The following is a 17,685-nucleotide window of genomic DNA, read 5'->3' as shown; positions in this document are numbered from 1 at the left end:
TTTAGCTCTGTGAGACTCAGTTTTCTCATCTTTAAAGAGGGAATAATAATCGTATCGATCTTGTAGGATTGATAGGAAGGTTATATAAGACAGTGATTGGCAAACTATAGCCTGTAAGCCAAACCTAGCTCGCTACCTCTTTTTGTACAAACCACAAACTAAGACTGGTTTTTATGTTTTAAATGGTTGGGGGGAAAAATCAAAAGAAGAATCATATTTTATGACATGTGAATGTCATATAAAATTCAAACTTCATTGTCCATAAATGAAGTTTTATTGGAACACAGCCACACCCATTCCTTTACGTGGTATCTGTGGCTGCTTTCACACTACAATGGGAGGTGTATATTGTGACAGAGACAGTATGGCTCACAAAGCCTCAAATATTTACCCTTATCCCTTTACAGGAAAAGTTTGCCAACCCCGATAGGAGCTCATGGATGAAAAGTACTTTAGAACAATGCCTGGCACAGAGTAAGTGTTTAGAAAACTTTGTTATTATTATTATATAGATATTTATAAAATCTTCTTCCCCTCGGATGTTTTTAAAAGCAGTAATTGCTTTCATCATATAATTCATTGTGTTGAAGGCACAGTTTTCATATTTTAGCATTTCTCAGGACGTAACAATTGGAAGCATGTCATCGTTAATTGACAGCATATTCCTTTCTTAATGGTGCATAAATTAATGAAAGGGCCTCAGAACTGATGACATCTTAGAGCCAGTAGATGCAGTGAAGTGTAAAAGGTTGAAGATGGAAAAGAATTGAGTGCTACAGTCATTCAGTCAACAGCCGTTCCAGTGGTGGGACAGACTTGTTAAGTGCCAGGGTAGAAACTGGGTACCCAGGAAAGATGCCCAGAGGAGAGGACGTCTACTTGGAGATGTAAAGGCTGATGTCGGATAGAAATACCTGGAGGAAATGCCTTTGAGAGGTAGGCCTCAGTTACCTACCACTTTCCCCCTGGAAGCCTCACCTCCCTGTAAAATAAGAATAGTAGTAACCCCTAAAGACCACTTTGTCGTTCATTTTCTTTTTTCTTTCTTTTTTTTTTTTTTTGAAATGGAGTCTCACTCTGTCACCCAGGCTGGAGTGCAGTGGCACGATCTCAGCTCACTGCAAGCTCCGCCTCCAGGGTTCAAGCAATTCTGCTACCTCAGCCTCCTGAGTAGCTGGGACTACAGGCGCCCGCCACCACGCCCGGCTCATCTTTGTATTTTTATTAGAGACAGGGTTTCACCATGTTGGTCAGGCTGGTCTCAAACTCCTGACCTCATGATCTACCTGCCTTGGCTCCCAACATGCCGGGGTTACAGGCGTGAGCCACTGCAACTGGCCTGTCGGTGATCATTTCTCTCTCTCCCACTAGCTTGGAAGCAAGGGCATGGTTTCTTGTCTCTCTTGGTCCCCAGTACAAATCTCAAAGCAAGGCTTGTTGAACAAATAAATGAAGACGAGCCCAGGAGCCCAGGAAAGGGACCAGGAACAGCAGGGCCTCCATGACTCACACAAGCCTCATCCCTGAAGCAAGGATGCAGCTGCCAACAATGGCCCCAAGCCACGCCCGCCACTGGGGGAACTGATGCTGTGGTGAGAAGTGACAGCTTTCTGTTGATTCTTTTCTTTCTTTTTCTAAAACAGAATATGAATTGAGACATAATTTCATTTTCATAATGAGAAAACACTTAGTAACTAATGTTGTTGGAAACAAATGTGAACACAGTTTGTCTGTCCCAAACTCATCTCTGGGAAAAGGAGGAGGAAAAGTTATTGGCACTATGTTCAGAATCATAGCTGAAGATGCAGAAATTGTTCATCCCAATTTTGCCTTTGTAAGTAACGTGGGGGCAGTGCTTATTAATAATTGCCAATCTCTACTAAGACACAGTACTTGCTAGGTGCTTTATATTCATTTCCTGGTGTGATCATGACATTAACCCTGGGAAATGGGTACCCTTACTATCTCCATGTGAAGAAATGGGGAAACTGAGGACCAGAGAGGTGAACTAACTTGTCCAAAGACACACAGCAAGGGCTCTGACTCTCCGCTTTCCAAGTTTTTTGTTCTTATCTTTTCACAGCACATAGCAGGCATGGTATGAGGGTGGCGTGCTGCACAATTTTGCTGTTTGTTTCTTGGAATAATAATTTACAGGGGGCTGCTTCTAGATTCCAAAGGAAAGAGAAAAAGAAATATGCCCCAAACTCAGGCTTTCTGCCTGGCCCTGCCTGACTGTCTGAGCTGCATTGGACAAATGGTTTATTCACTGGCCTTGACCTCAGTGGGTTTGGCCACCCGTTGAGAGTGAAGTCACACCTCCAGCACTGCGATGCATTCATTGATCCGCTCACCTAGCTTCATGGCAGGCAAGAAACAGGCCTATGTGAGCCTGCCCAGGATCAGGGACAGGAGAGCACACAAGTGTTTCTGGATATCCTCAAGCTGTTGCTGGGCTGCTCAGTTCTTCCCTAGGAGATCCTCCGGGGGGGCCTGAATTAGTTTGCTAGGGCTTCCGCAACAAAGTGCCACAGACTGAGCAGCTTAAATAAAAATGTATCATCTCGTGGTTCTGGAGCCTGAAAGTCTGGGATCAAGGTGCTGGGCATTAGGACTTGAACATATGTTTTTTGGGGGCACACTTCAACCCATCGGAGGGCCTGTGCCCCAAAGAGAGCCTCCTTCTGTGTGCAGTGAAGGTGTGAGTTATAAACATGAGAAGAAATCACCCCTTGTTCTTGGATAGGATGACTCAATACCACAAACAGTCCATGGCCCAGGCAAATATATCCATTTAACGTGATCGTCACAAAAATACTGAGGGTGGGTGTTTTTTTCTGGAGTTAAACAAGTTGATTCTGGAGTTGATATGAAATAATAAACAAGCAAAAATAGCAGAATTTCTTTAAAAAAAAAAGGGCAGTGGGGTGGAGGTAAGCCCTACCAGACATTAAAACACACCATAAATCTTCTGTAATTGGCAAGGCACAGTGGCTCATGCTTGTAACCCCAGCACGTTGAGATGCTGTGATGGGAGGATTGCTTGAGCCCAGGAGTTTCAGACCAACCTGAGCAACATAGCGATACTCTATCTCTACAAAAATAAAAAGTTAAAAGCTAAGTGTGGTGGTGTGCACTGGTAATCTCAGCTATTTCAGAAGCTGAGGTGGAAGGCTTGCTTAAACCAAGGAATCTGAGGCTGCAGTGAGCTATGATCACACCACTGCACTCAGCTTGGGGGACAGAGTGAGACCATGTCTCTAATTTTATTTGTTTATTTATTTTTTTGAGATGGAGTCTCACTGTGTCGCCCAAGCTGGAGTGCCGTGGTGCGATTTCGGCTCACTGCAACCTCTGCCACCCAGGTTCAAGCAATTCTCCTTCCTCAGCCTCCCAAGTAGCTGGGATTATAGGCGCATGCCACTGCACCCAGCTAATTTTTGTAGCTTTTAGTAGAGATGGGATTTCATCATTTTGGCCAGGCCGGTCTTGAACTCCTGACCTCGTGATCCGCCCCGCCTCGGCCTCCCAAATTGCTGGGATTACAGGCGTGAGCCACCGCACCCGGCCTCCAAAAAAAAATTTTTTTTTTTAATGTTTTAAAGCCTCTGTAATAAAAATGGTGTACCTGGAAACGCATAGCCAGACAGACCAATGGAACACAATAGAAAGTCCAGAAATGTATCCAAGTACATGTGAAGATTTGGTGCATGGCCAAGGTGGCGTCTCAGGTCACTGGGACATAAGACTTCTTAATAAGCAGTGCTGGAACCATGACATTCCATTTGGAAAAAAGATAAAAGTGAGGCCAGGCGCGGTGGCTCAAGCCTGTAATCCCAGCACTTTGGGAGGCCAAGATGGGCGGATCATGAGGTCAGGAGATTGAGACCATCTTGGCTAACACGGTGAAACCCCGTCTCTACTACAAAAATACAAAAAACCAGCCGGGCGAGGTGGCGGGCGCCTGTAGTCCCAGCTACTCGGGAGGCTGAGGCAGGAGAATGTTGTGAACCTGGGAGGCGGAGCTTGCAGTGAGCTGAGATCCGGCCACTGCACTCCAGCCTGGGCGACAGAGCGAGACTCCATCTCAAAAAAAAAAAAAAAAAAGATAAAAGTGGATCCATACCTCACACCAAACATCAGAATAAACACCAAATGGTCCAGAGATCCAGATTTTTAAAAATGAAACCTTACAACTTCTTTTTTATTTTTCTTTTTTCTTTTTTTAAGACTAGTCAACTACAGTAGTGAGAAGAGGGGAAAGGGTAGAACAAGGAGTTTGATCAGTAACTGACAGTCAACAATTCATTGAGATAACTCACTACCTTTGGACCAGCCAAGGAAAGTTTACAACTCTTTTTTTTTTTTTTTTTTTTTTTTTTTTTGAGACAGAGTCTCACTCTGTCACCCAGGCTGGAGTGCCATGGAGCAATCTCTACTCATTGTAACCTCTACCTCCTGGGTTCAAAAGTCTCCTGCCTCAGCCTCCTGAGTAGCAGAGACTACAGGCACCTGCTACCTTGCCTGGCTAATTTTTGTATTTTTAGTAGAAATGGGGTTTCACCATTGTTGGTCAGGCTGGTCTCAAACTCCTGACCTCAAGTGATCCATCTGCCTTGGCCTCCCAAAGTGCTGGGATTACAGGTGTGAGCCACCGCACTGCCCAGTGTACAACTTTTAAAATAAAACAGAGGGAAATTTATTTATAACCCAGAAGTAAGAAAATTTTTTATTTAGGACTCAAAAGACTCAAACAGTGAAAGAAAATCTTTTTTTTTTTTTTTTTTTTTTTTGAGACGGAGTCTCGCTGTGTCTCCCAGGCTGGAGTGCAGTGGTGTGATCTCGGCTCACTGCAAGCTCCGCCTCCCGGGTTCACACCATTCTCCCGCCTCAGCCTCCCAAGTAGCTGAGACTACAGGCGCCCGCCACCACGCCCGGCTAGTTTTTTGTATTTTTAGTAGAGACGGGGTTTCACCATGTTAGCCAGGATAGTCTCGATCTCCTGACCTCGTGATCTACCCGCCTCGGCCTCCCAAAGTGCTGGGATTACAGGCTTGAGCCACCGCGCCCGGCCAGAAAATCTTGATTAAATTCAACTATATAAAAATTAAACCCGGCCAGGTGCAGTGGCTCACACCTGTAATCCCAGCACCTTGGGAGGCTGTGGAGGGCAGATCACGAGGTCAGGAGTTCAAGACCAGCCTGGCCAACATGATGAAACTCCGTCTCTACTAAAAATACAAAAATTAGCCAGGTGTGGTGGCGGGCACCTGTAATCCCAGCTACTCGGGAGGCTGAGGCAGGAGAGTCGCTTTAAATCAGAAGGCGGAAGTTGCAGTGAGCTGAGATTACACCACTGCACTCCAGCCTTGGCAACAAGAGCGAAACTCCGTCTCAAAAACAACAACAACAAACAACAACAACAACAACAAAAATCCAAATTTGTAGAAAGCTTTTTGTGCCTAAAGCTCCAGAAGCAAAGTTAAATTTTATTTTTAAAAAAGGCAAATGGGGCTGGGTGTGGTGGCTCACGCCTGTAATCCCAACACTTTAGGAGGCCGGGGTGGGCAGATCACAAGGTCAGGAGATGGAAACCATCCTGGCTAATATGGTGAAACCCCATCTCTACTAAAAATACAAAAAAAAAAAGAATTAGCTGGGCACGGTGGCGGGCATCTGTAGTCCCAGCTACTTGGGAGGCTGAGACTGGAGAATGGCGTGAACCCAGGAGCAGTGAGCCAAGATCGTGCCACGGCACTGCAGCCTGGGCAACAGAGGGAGACTCCGTCTTTAAAAAAATAAATAAATAAAAAATAAAGGCAAATGGGAAAAAAAATTGTAATTTACAGATGAAGGCCAATTTCACCAATATTAAAGGAGTTCTTAAAAACAGAGATGAAAAAGCCAAAAATATGATTTTAAAATAGACAAAAACCGTGAGCAGATAGTTTATAGAAAAAGAATTACAGTCCTTCTGAACACGTAAAATGCCCATTCTTTTTTTTTTTTTTTTCCTTTTTGAGACAGAGTCTCGCTCTATCACCCAGGCTGGAGTGCAGTGGCATGATCTCAGTTCACTGCAACCTCCACCTCTCAGGTTCAAGCTATTCTCCTGTCTCAGCCTCCCTAGTAGCTGGGACTATAGGCACGTGCCACCACACCTGGCTCATTTTGTAATTTTAGTAGAGACAGGGTTTCACCAGATTTCACCATGTTGGCCATGCTGGTCTCGAACTCCTAACCTCAGGTGATCCGCCCACCTCGGCCTCCTAGAGTGCTGGGATTACAGGTGTGAGCTACCACACCTGGCCAAGATTCCCATTGTTAATCATAATAAGAGACAAGAAAATTACTTGAGAGACTGTTTCTCATCCATCATCAGATTAGCCAAAATCCAAAAACTTGACAGCACCCTCTGGGACAAGGGAAACCTGACTATGGACTGGATATTAGGTGATATTATGGAATTGTTAACTTTGGTGGGTGCCTAGAAGAACATCTTGTTCTTAAGAGATGCATGCTGAGGTATTTAGCAGAGAAGGGTCGTGATGTTGGCAACTTGGTCTCAAATGGTTTGGGGGGGAAAAATATACACACAAATAAATCAATTAAATGTGGCAAAACATTAACGATTGTTGAGTCTATGTGATGGGCATAAGGGTGTTCACGTGCAATGCTGTTGAGCCCAGAGGGCATTACGGTGAGTGAAATAAACCAGACACAGAACGTGGTCTCACTTACATGTGGAATCTTAAAAGTTGAACTCATAAAACCAAAGAATAGAATGGTGGTTGCAAAGCACTGGGAGATGTTGGTCAAAGGGTACAAACTTTCAGTTACTGAGGATGAATAAGGATTAAGGTTAGGGTTAAGATCGAGTATACCTTATATTTATATAATTTTGTTTGTCAATTATACCTCAATAAAGCTGAAGAAAGCCACCACTAAGAAAACAAAAAGAGAAGCAGCAGACTAGGAGAAAATATTTGCCAAACCAAATCTGATAACGGACTTGTGTCCAGTATTTGCAAAGAACTTCTACAACTTAATAACAACGACAACGACAACAAAGGAGCAAAATCCCTGGTGGTCTATCGGTTAGGATTAAAAAAGAAAGAGAAAAGAAGCAGATATGAACAGATAAGAAAGAGAAAGAGAACAGATAAGAAAGAGAAATGAACAGATATTTCTCCAAAGGAGATATGCCAATAGCTAATAAACATATGCACAGATGCTCAACATCATTAGTCATTAGGGAAATACAGATTAAAATCACCATGAGGTACTACTTCACACACACTAAAATGACTAATCAAAGACAGATAACAGAAGTTGGCTAGGATGTGGAGGAACAGAACTGCTATGGTTTCAATGTCCCCTCTAAAACCCATATTGAAATTTAATTGCCATTTGCAGTATTAAGTAGTGGGACCTTTATAAATTACCCAGTCTGTGGTATTCTGTTATAGCAGCAGAAAACAAACTAAGACGAGAACCCTCATACTTTGCAGGTGGGAATATAAAGTGTTGCAGCCTCTTTGGAAAACAGTTTGAAGGTTCCTCAAAAAGTTAAACATACAATTACCATATGACCCAGCAATTCCACTCCCTAGGTATCTACCCAAGAGAAATGAAAACAGGTACTATACAAAGACTTGTGAGTCACTGTTCATACAGCATAATCCATAATAGCCAAGCACTGGAAACTACCTAAATATCCATCCACTGATGAATGAATAGGCAAAATGTGCTCTATCCATGCACTGGAACGCTATTCAACAACAGAAAGGAGCAAACTGCTGACACACGCTGCTATATGGATGAACCTCAAAGGTGGGAAAGCGAAAGAAACCAGGCACAAGAAACTGTGTATTGTATGAGTCCACTTACATGAAATGTCCAGAAAGGCAAATTTAGAGAAACAGTAAACAGATTAATGGCTGGGGCTGAGGTGGGAACATGATTATCTGTAAGTGGGCATCAGGGAGGAATCTTCCTGGGAACCATGAGAATGTTCTAGAATTTATTTATTTATTTATTTATTTTTGAGATGGAGTCTCGCTCAGTCGCCCAGGCTAGAGTGCAGTGGCGCGATCTCAGCTCCCTGCAAGCTCTGCCTCCCGGGTTCACACCATTCTCCTGCCTCAGCCTCCCAAGTAGCTGGGACTACAGGCGCCCACCGCCACGCCTGGCTAATTTTTTGCATTTTTAGTAGAGATGGGGTTTCACTGTGTTAGCCAGGATGGTCTCGATCTCCTGACCTCGTGATCCGCCCACCTCAGCCTCCCAAAGTGCTGGGATTACAGGCGTGAGCCACCGCGCCCGGCCTGCAGAATTGATTTTTAATTAATTTGTTGTTGTTGTTGTTGTTGTTGTTGTTTGAGATGGAGTCTCATGCTGTCGCCTGAGCTGGAGTGCAATGGTACGATCTCGGCGCACTCTGACCTCTATCTCCCGGGTTCAAGGGATTCTCCTGCCTCAGCCTCCTGAGTAGCTGGGATTACAGCGCACACCACCACACCCAGCTAATTTTTGTATTTTTAGTAGAAACAGTGTTTCACAATGTTGGCCAGGCTGGTATTGAACTCCTGACCTCGTGATCCTCCCGCCTCGGCCTCCCAAAGTGCTAGGATTACAGGCATGAGCCAATGAGCCCAGCCCTTTAATTAATTTTTTAAGAGATTGGATATTGCTCTGTTGCCCAGGCTGGAGTACGGTGGTGTGATCCTGGCTCACTGTAGCCTCAACCTCCCAGGCACAATCAATCCTCCCACCTTAGCTACCTGAGTAGCTGGAACTGTACGCATGAACAACTGTGCCTGATTAATGTTTAAAATTTTTTTTGTAGAGATGGGGTCTTGCCTTTTGCCTAGGCTAGTCTTAACTCCTGGGCTCAAGCAGTCCTCCAGCCTCAGCTGGGATTAAAGGCACAGGCAATTGCTCCTGGCTATAAAATTGATTTATAGTGATGGTTGCACTACTTGGTAAAGTTACAAAAAAACATTGAATTGTATACTTGAATAGGTTGAATTTTACAATATTTAAATTGTACCTCAATATTTTTTAAAAAAGATTCAAGGTTCATTTTTTTATGGTAATCCAGTATTTTATTTGTTCTGCCCATTAATGGCTATTATTTGAGAACATTTACAATATTAATGGAACTTAATCTAAGAGAAATTCAACTTATTTTTTTAAATATCTCAATACTGGGTATTAATTTTTAAAAAGTCAAAATAATTATGGTCAAAATTATGCCAAAAACTTAAAAACAAATGCTTCATATTAGTATGTCTACACACAATTCAGTATTTGGCGTAAAGCTTTTTGGCTGCAAGAAAGGATGTTTGTTTTACTTCACTACGGGGAGTATCTCTTAATGCCTTGGATGGCCTCTTTTGGTATTCCTTTTATTGTTGGTTTTTGGCCTAGTTTTCTGTGATTGTATGAATGGAGTTGAGTGGAGGGGTATCCGTTGTGCTAATTCCAAGTAAGAGTGCATAACTTACATAGTTTGGATATTTGTCCCCACCCAAATCTCATGTTGAATTGTAATCCCCAGTATTGGAGGTGGGGCCTGGTGGGAGGTGTTTGGATCATGGGAGCAGATTCCTCATGGCTAGGTGCTGTGTTCATGATAGATCTGGTCACACCTGTAATCCCAGCTCTTTGGAAGGCCAAGGCGAGCAGATCACTTGAGGCCAGGAGTTCAAGACCAGTCTGGGCAACATGGCAAAATCCCATCTCTACTAAAAATACAAAAATTAGCCAGGCGTGACGGTGGGCACCTGTAATCCCAGCTACTCAAGAGACTGAGGCAGGAGAATCAGTGGAACCTGGGAGAGGAAGTCTGCAGCGAGCCAAGATTGCGCCACTGCACTCGAGCCTGGGGGACATAGTGAGATTCCATCTCAAAAAAATAAATAAAATAAAAGTATATGGCACCCCCCACACCCTGTCTCTCTTGTTCCGGCTTTCACCATGTAATGTGCCTGCTCTCCGTTGCCTTCTGCTATGATTAGAAGCTTCCTGAGACTGAGACCTCCCCAGAAACAGATGCTGGTGTCATATCTCCTGTATAGCCTGCAGAACCATTAGCCAATTAAACCTCTTTTCTTGTAAAGTTCCCAGTCTCAGAATTTTTTTTTTTTTTTTTTTTTTTGAGATGGAGTATCACTGTGTCCCACAGGCTGGAGTGCAGTGGCTCAATCTCAGCTGACTACAACCTCTGCCACCCTGGTTCAAGCTATTCCCCTGCCTCAGCCTCCCAAGTAGCTGGGATTACAGGCTCCTGCCACTGTGCCCAGCTAATTTTTGTATTTTTAGTAGAGATGGGGTTTCATCATATTGGCCAGGCTGGTCTTAAACTCCTGACCTTGTGATCCACCTGCCTCGGCCTCCCAAAGTGCTGGGATTACAAGTATGAGCCACCGCACTCGGTCTCAGATATTTCTTTATAGCAATGCAAGAATGGCCTAACACAATAACTGATTACTAAAATAAGGAATAAGGAGGTAGACAAGTAATGTAACTGCCCAATAATTTTGAGGCCCATAAGTCAAACCTAAGGAGTTTTCTTTTTTTTTTTTTTTTGAGACCGAGTCTTGCTCTGTCGCCCAGGCTGGAGTGCAGTGGCCGGATCTCAGCTCACTGCAAGCTCCGCCTCCCGGGCCCATGCCATTCTCCTGCCTCAGCCTCCCGAGTAGCTGGGACTACAGGCGCCTGCCACCTTGCCCGGCTAGTTTTTTGTATTTTTTTTAGTAGAGACGGGGTTTCACCGTGTTAGCCAAGATGGTCTCAATCTCCTGACCGCGTGATCCACCCGTCTCGGCCTCCCAAAGTGCTGGGATTACGGGCTTGAGCCACCGCGCCCGGCCAAGCCTAAGGAGTTTAACCATGATTCAGGAATAAAGGCCCACACAATATACAGTATGAAGTTAAACTGGAAACAAGAAAAAAAAAAGGCTGGGAACTGTGGCCACACCTGTAATCCCAGCACTTTGGGAGGCTGAGGTGGAAGGATCACTTGAGTCCAGGATTTAAAGACCAGCCTGGGCCACAAGGCGAAACCCCGTCTCTACAAAAAATACAAAACTTAGCTGAGTGTTGTGACACACGCCTCTAGTCCCAGCTACTCAGGAGGCTGAGGTGGGAGGATCGCTTGAGCCCAGGAGGTCAAGGCTGCAGTGAGGCAAGATTGTGCCACTGCACTCCAGCCTGGATGACAGAGCAAGACCCTGTCAAAAGAGAAAGAAAAGGAAAGAAAATCCATAAATGCCTCTTTCTGGCAATAGCAAGGGTGAACCTTCCGCCATTTTCCCTGTGACTTTGGACAATCTCAGCACGTTGTTCACATTGTTCTCAGCACAGCTCTGGCCAGGGAACCACAGGGTCCAGATACCAAGGTTCAAGTTCAAGGATTCAGTGTTGAACACCTGACCCAGAAGGCTTTCTGACTGTGTTAGGCAAGGATAGGACCCAATCCTTTTGCCATGGAACCCTCGCTGTGCGTGGTAGCATTATAGACACCTCCCCACCCCATGTAGGATGGGGTGGTTTATATTCATTTATATAGTCAGCTCTCCACTTCGGTATAAATTTCTGAGGACAAATGGGACTTAATAAAGGCTTACAAAGTTAATAAGCATGATTTGGAAACCAGAGTCAAGCAGAAAGAGAATGCCACTTCTGAATTTTATTTCATCAAGGAAGTCTTTGATTGAGATTTAGTGTGAGAATAATAAAAAAGAAAAAATTAGCATGGTAAAAGTACAATATATTTAACCTAATGTGATTTTATCCTAGATATAAGAGAATGCTGGGCAAAAGGAAAAATAGCCCACTTAAGGTGAACAAAGTGAGCAAACAACCTACTGTTTCCCTAAAACAGGTAGGCAGAGAATGGAAAGTAAGAAAAAAAATAGGTAAATGAAAACTTTGGTTGGAGAAGCTGAAGTATCCAGATGATAAAAACATGTTATATGAAAGAAACAGAGACAGGAAGAATGAATGAAGAGTGTGCAGGAGAGAGAGAGGAGGCCAGTGTAGGGGGACAGCACGAGTGAGGGGGAGAAAGGGAGAGAAAGGAGGAAAGAGGTAGGGGACCAGACTCTGCAGGGCCTCTCAGGCCATCAAAAGGATGGGGAGCTTCTCCCCTGAGTGAAGCAGGAACCCTGGGCACAGTGGGCAGAGCAAGGACAGGATGGACGTGTGTGGTACCGGGACAGTGGGACACACTTCATTTGGGAGGTTGAGGAGGAGATGGGTTCACAGGAAAGTCCTCAGCACAGTGACACACAGTAAGCACCCACTTATATCATGCCCACCACTTATATCATGAGCCCTATTCTATCCCCCAATACCTGCAGGCCTAGAGAGTTAAAACGCCTGCTCAAGGTCACAGCCACAGACACACACAGACACACACACAGACATTTGTCCAGAGGACCGTGGGGATCTGGGCTAAGCGAGCGGGAAGTCCAGAGGGAGATTGGCTGCTGGGCAGGAAAGGGCAGAGTGCATGGTGACCGTGCCACCATTGGCCTCTAAATCTGTTCGTTACCTAGGGCATGGGGGAGTAGCAGTGACACCTCCTACATGAGTCATTTAGGTGGCACACACACACACACAAAGAAACAAACACACAGACACACACAGAGACATACAGAGACACGCATACATACAAACACACACACACACACAGACATACAGAGACACGCATACATACAAACACACACACACACAGACATACAGAGACACGCATACATACAAACACACACACACACACAGAGACATACAGAGACATGCATACATACAAACACACACACACACAGACATACAGAGACACGCATACATACAAACACACACAGACACACACAGACATACAGAGACACGCATACATACAAACACACACACACACAGACATACAGAGACACGCATACATACAAACACACACACACAGACATACAGAGACACGCATACATACAAACACACACACACACAGACATACAGAGACACGCATACATACAAACACACACAGACACACACAGACATACAGAGACACGCATACATACAAACACACACACACACACAGACATACAGAGACACGCATACATACAAACACACACACACAGACATACAGAGACATGCATACATACAAACACACACACACAGAGACATACAGAGACACGCATACATACAAACACACACAGACACACACAGACATACAGAGACACACATACATACAAACACACACAGACACACACAGACATACAGAGACACACATACATACAAACACACACACACAGACATACAGAGACACGCATACATACAAACACACACAGACACACACAGACATACAGAGACACGCATACATACACACACACAGAGAGACATACAGAGACACGCATACATACAAACACACACACACACACAGACATACAGAGACACACATACATACAAACACACACACACACACAGACAGAGACACGCATACATACAAACACACACACACAGACATACAGAGACACACATACATACAAACACACACAGACACACACAGACATACAGAGACACACATACATACAAACACACACACACAGACATACAGAGACACGCATACATACAAACACACACACACACACAGAGACATACAGAGACACGCATACATACAAACACACACACACACACACACAGATACACAGAGAGACCTCTAGAGACACACAGACACACACAGATATCCAAGAGACCTCTAGAGACACACAGACACACAGACATACAGAGACACACGCATACATACACAGAGATACACAGTTATACAGACACACAGAAAGGCATACAGAGACACACACAGACATACAGACACACACAGACACACACATTCATACACACACACAGAAACACACATGTAAACACACATAATACATTAGTAAACTGAACTGCCAAATTGTCAGAATAACAAATTCCAGAATGAGCTAAGTGTTGAAGAAATTCTTCCTGTAGAAATGAACAGAAGGGGTGACACCAGGGCTAACCTACTCAGTGATGACCTGGGTAAGGTCTTCCTAAGACAAGCTGTCACAATCTTCCCACAGAGAGAGAGACTATGCCGTTATGATTAAAATAAAGGGATATTTCCTTGACTTCTCTCCCCCTATTTTCCCAGGCAGAAAGCAGCACAGTGACATTCAGATGCAAGGACACATTAGTTTTCACCTCACACGCCACGTGGAGGGCCCGCTCCGACCCCGGCGGCCAGGAGAAGCCCAGAGCAATACTCCAGCCAGGCTCCTCACCTAGGACCTTTCATGATTCCCGCCACCTGGGTCCCACCTCCAGACTTCTGATGTCACTTACCTGCGGGAGGCCTGGGCATGGGGACTGTAAACATCTTCACAAGGATCCCAATGTACAGTCTCAGGGCTGCAAAGTACTGACTTAAAGGGTTATCTTTCATACCCAGCATACATTATGGAGTGAAAATAGCAAGTCAAGGAATCTGCACGGTGGTTGGCAAATAGTAGGTGCTCAGCATATGTTCACTGGAGGGTTGAAGTATCAGCATGGATTCCTTCCTGTTATTAGACTTGCACTTTTCCATGCTTATGCTTTCTAGCTTTGGCATTCTTTACTCCAAGCTTGTATGCTTTTTTTTTTTTTTTTTTTTTTTTTTGAGACAGAGTTTCACATTTATTGTCCAGGCTGGAGCGTAGCCTGGACACCGCAGGCTCACTGCAACCTCCGCCTCCTGAGTTCAAGCGCTCCTCCTGCCTCAGCCTCCCAAGTAGCTGGGATTACAGGCATGCACCACCATGCCCCCCTAATTTCATATTTGTAGTAGAGACGGGGTTTCTCCATGTTGGTCAGGCTGGTCTCGAACACCCGACCTCAGGTGATCTGCCCACCTTGGCCTCCCAAAGTGCTGGGATTACAGGCATGAGCCACCGCTCCCGGCCACTTGTATGCTTTTTAAAATCAATGATAATGGAGAGGATTTGCCAGCTGTTCAAGGACCCACAGGTCAGTTTCTTTTGCTTCCTTTTTCTTTCCCTATTCAAGGGACAGGAAATGCTCATAAATAGCCATGGAAAGGAAACACCTCAGTGGGGGCTGAATCTGTGAGCTGAAGCCGGCAGGGCTGAGCTGCTGAGCCCTCCAAAACCCCTTCAAGAGTCCCTGAGCAGCCTGGATCCCGCCGTGGGTTGTGGTAACAGAAAAGCTGGGGAGGCCCTGGGGGCTGGTGGCACTGGTGGGGGTTGGGGGGTGGGGGTGGGGGGTGGTCCTGGGTTCCTGAGTCAGCTAGCCTTGGCACTCCACTAGATCAAGGTCGTGGAGACAAGTCATTCTAGTGAGCTCACACTGACACAGCCACCAGGCCCCGCCTCTGGGTGTTTCAGAGAAAACTCCAGGCAGCAGGTACGGAGAACGCTCCAAGGGCTGTTATCTAGGGTAAAAGACATGTGGCGCTCTGTGAGGGCCAGATCAGGGTCCTTGGGCTGCTGATAGGGACACCAAGGCCAGGCTCAGGGTCCCTCAGTGCTGGTCCTAAGCCACACAGGCTCCTGAATTTTAGGACTCTGAAATTCCTGGCATCCTGAGGCTCGGCTCCCCTCCCGCACCGTCCTGGGACTCTGCCTCGGGCTCTCCTGGCTAGACACAGAGCAGGAGCCAGGTCACTCTACAGCCTAAGGAAGACCCCCTGGAAACCTGAAGCATGGGAAAGCAGTGGGAAATCCCCACTCCAGCCCTAAGCCTGTTGGAGCAGGGTCCCAGCAACTGCTTCCCCAACCAGAAGCGTGGCACCTGCCAGGCCAGGAACTTAGAGAAATGAAGGCCTCCCCCAATCCCGGGAGGCAATACTATTATTTCTCCTGTTTGTGGACAAGAACCATGGGGCTGAGCCATTTGGTCTCATGACCAGGGCCCTCCCTGCCAAAGGGGCAGAGCCAAGTCCCCTGACCCCGACGTGCAGGCCTCACAGTGCTTTCAGAGTGCCTGAATGGTGGAGGGGGCTGAGGGCTTTCTTCCCAGCCCTGGTCATCTCGCCACAGGCCTCAGCCTTAGGCATCTACCCAGGAAGGCCAGGAGAGGCAGGCCTGGAGAAGAATCTGGAAGGAGGACGTCCAACATAGGGCATCAAATACTTCATTTCTACGCTGAGCCAAGCTGGGCTGTAGGCCAGGGGCCCCTCGAGGGCAAGCCTCTGGGCCAGGAGCCAGGCTGACCTCTGCCCACTGAGGCCAGGATGAGTATGTCCTTTTCTGCCTCCCTCTTTCTTAGAAGTACTCTCAGCCCAGTACTTCCTGAGATTTCTGCTGCAGTGCCAAGCAGCCTGCTTAACCCCTCACCTCCCACTCCTTCTGAGGAGACTCAGAACCCAGAGGGAAGGGTCACAGGTGTACAGATGCCCAGGGGTTGCAGGGAAAGAAAGCATGCATCTGGGACCCTGGAGGGCTCTATTTCAGCTTCACCTCTTAGCCTATGCCTTAGATGAGCCACTTCACCCTTCAGAGCCTCAGTTTCTTCAGCTGTCAAGTGGAGTTGGCAGTGACAGCAGCCTGGTAGAGCGTGCTTGCAGCTGGAACAAACACAGACCTAGATGGGGCACCAAGCACCTTCTCTGGGCCAGGCACTGGTATTACTGATTGACGTGCATGTCCTATTCATTCCTTGCAATCACCCAGTGAGGTGGAAATTAATATTTCTGTCATTTTTATTTTCATGGGACTAAAGCACAGAGAGGGAAGGTAACCGTCCAAGGTCACATGGCTGGCAGGTGGTAGAGCTGGGGGTAGTTGAGTAGAGACAAAAAGAAGTCTCATTGGCCTCTGATTAGTATTCTCAGCACTTTAGGGGCTTCTGGTAGACTATGGCTCACACAGGGGTCAGGCCTGGCCCATTCACCGTGCATCCTAGCACCAGCATCTAGCAGGATGCCTGGTGCAGAGTCGGTACTCTGAATGGCAAGAGAGCAACAGTGCAGACATAGGAAGGAAATTCCCTGGGCTCTGGAGCGAGGACTCCCCTCCGTCCCCCCATCCCCACTGTTTGCCAGCCCTCTTACTTCTCCACTCTGTTCCTGCCTGATTGCTTCTGCCTCTTGGAACCTCCGTCTCCTCATCTGTAAAATACAATCATAATATAGTACCACAAAGGGGATTGTGAGGATTCCAGGGCAAGAGGCACGTATAAAGTCCCCCTACACCTGCAACGCTTAATAAATGGTACCTGCCATTATTAATTGGAAATGGGGAAGTGTCTGCAAAGGGACTTTGAAGAGCAGACCCAGTGTCTTCGGATATGTTTTGCTGCCATTGAACTTCCTGAGTTCACAGACAGAAGGAGAACTTTCCTAGGTCAGGATGAAGGTGTGAGGGCCTCAGCTCAGAGGAGGGACTCGTAGGGATATTTGATGTCACCTTGTGAGCCAGCGTGTGATGGGGCCAACCAAGGATCCGAGACACAGCCTGAGACTCGGGTGGGGCCAGCCTGGGAGCAGGCTGCCTGCTCTGGCCCAGAAGAACCCGCTGAGGGCTGCCCGCTGGATTCTCAGACCAGAGCCCAAGGCTGATGCCAGCCAGGTCGGGGGCCTCAGGCAGGTCCTAGCCCCACTGCCGTGGCCCGCTCAAAGAGCCTGCCAGGACCACCCACACCCACACCCAGCTGCTTCATCCTGATAGGGAAAAG

General features: G+C 46.3%; 2 protein-coding genes across 26 annotated transcripts in view; both read left to right on the top strand.

Moving 5' to 3' along the window:
• ATP6V0E1 (ATPase H+ transporting V0 subunit e1) overlaps nt 1-17,685 on the top strand; it is a 380,972-nt gene that overhangs the window by 116,325 nt on the left and 246,962 nt on the right. The window lies entirely within an intron of this gene.
• The window catches only part of RPL26L1 (ribosomal protein L26 like 1), a 287,969-nt gene that overhangs the window by 87,049 nt on the left and 183,235 nt on the right, over nt 1-17,685 (top strand). Inside the window, exon 1 of one of the 25 annotated variants that reach the window (XM_050793327.1) lies at nt 2,158-2,161. The exons of 20 other annotated variants lie outside the window; for them this stretch is intronic. The gene's annotated coding sequence lies outside the window, so the exon portion shown is untranslated. Of the gene's footprint in view, nt 1-2,157; nt 2,162-2,488; nt 2,493-5,560; nt 5,565-15,257; nt 15,263-17,437; nt 17,442-17,685 lie in introns of those variants that run through there. 4 more of the 25 variants (XM_050793354.1, XM_050793338.1, XM_050793362.1 and 1 more) reach the window with 4 other exon arrangements.

Source organism: Macaca thibetana, chromosome 6 (assembly GCF_024542745.1).
Source record: "Macaca thibetana thibetana isolate TM-01 chromosome 6, ASM2454274v1, whole genome shotgun sequence".
In the NCBI taxonomy this organism is placed as follows: Eukaryota; Metazoa; Chordata; class Mammalia; order Primates; family Cercopithecidae; genus Macaca; species Macaca thibetana.
Note: the sequence above shows the minus strand (reverse complement) of the source record. Positions and strands in the feature narration are given on the sequence as shown.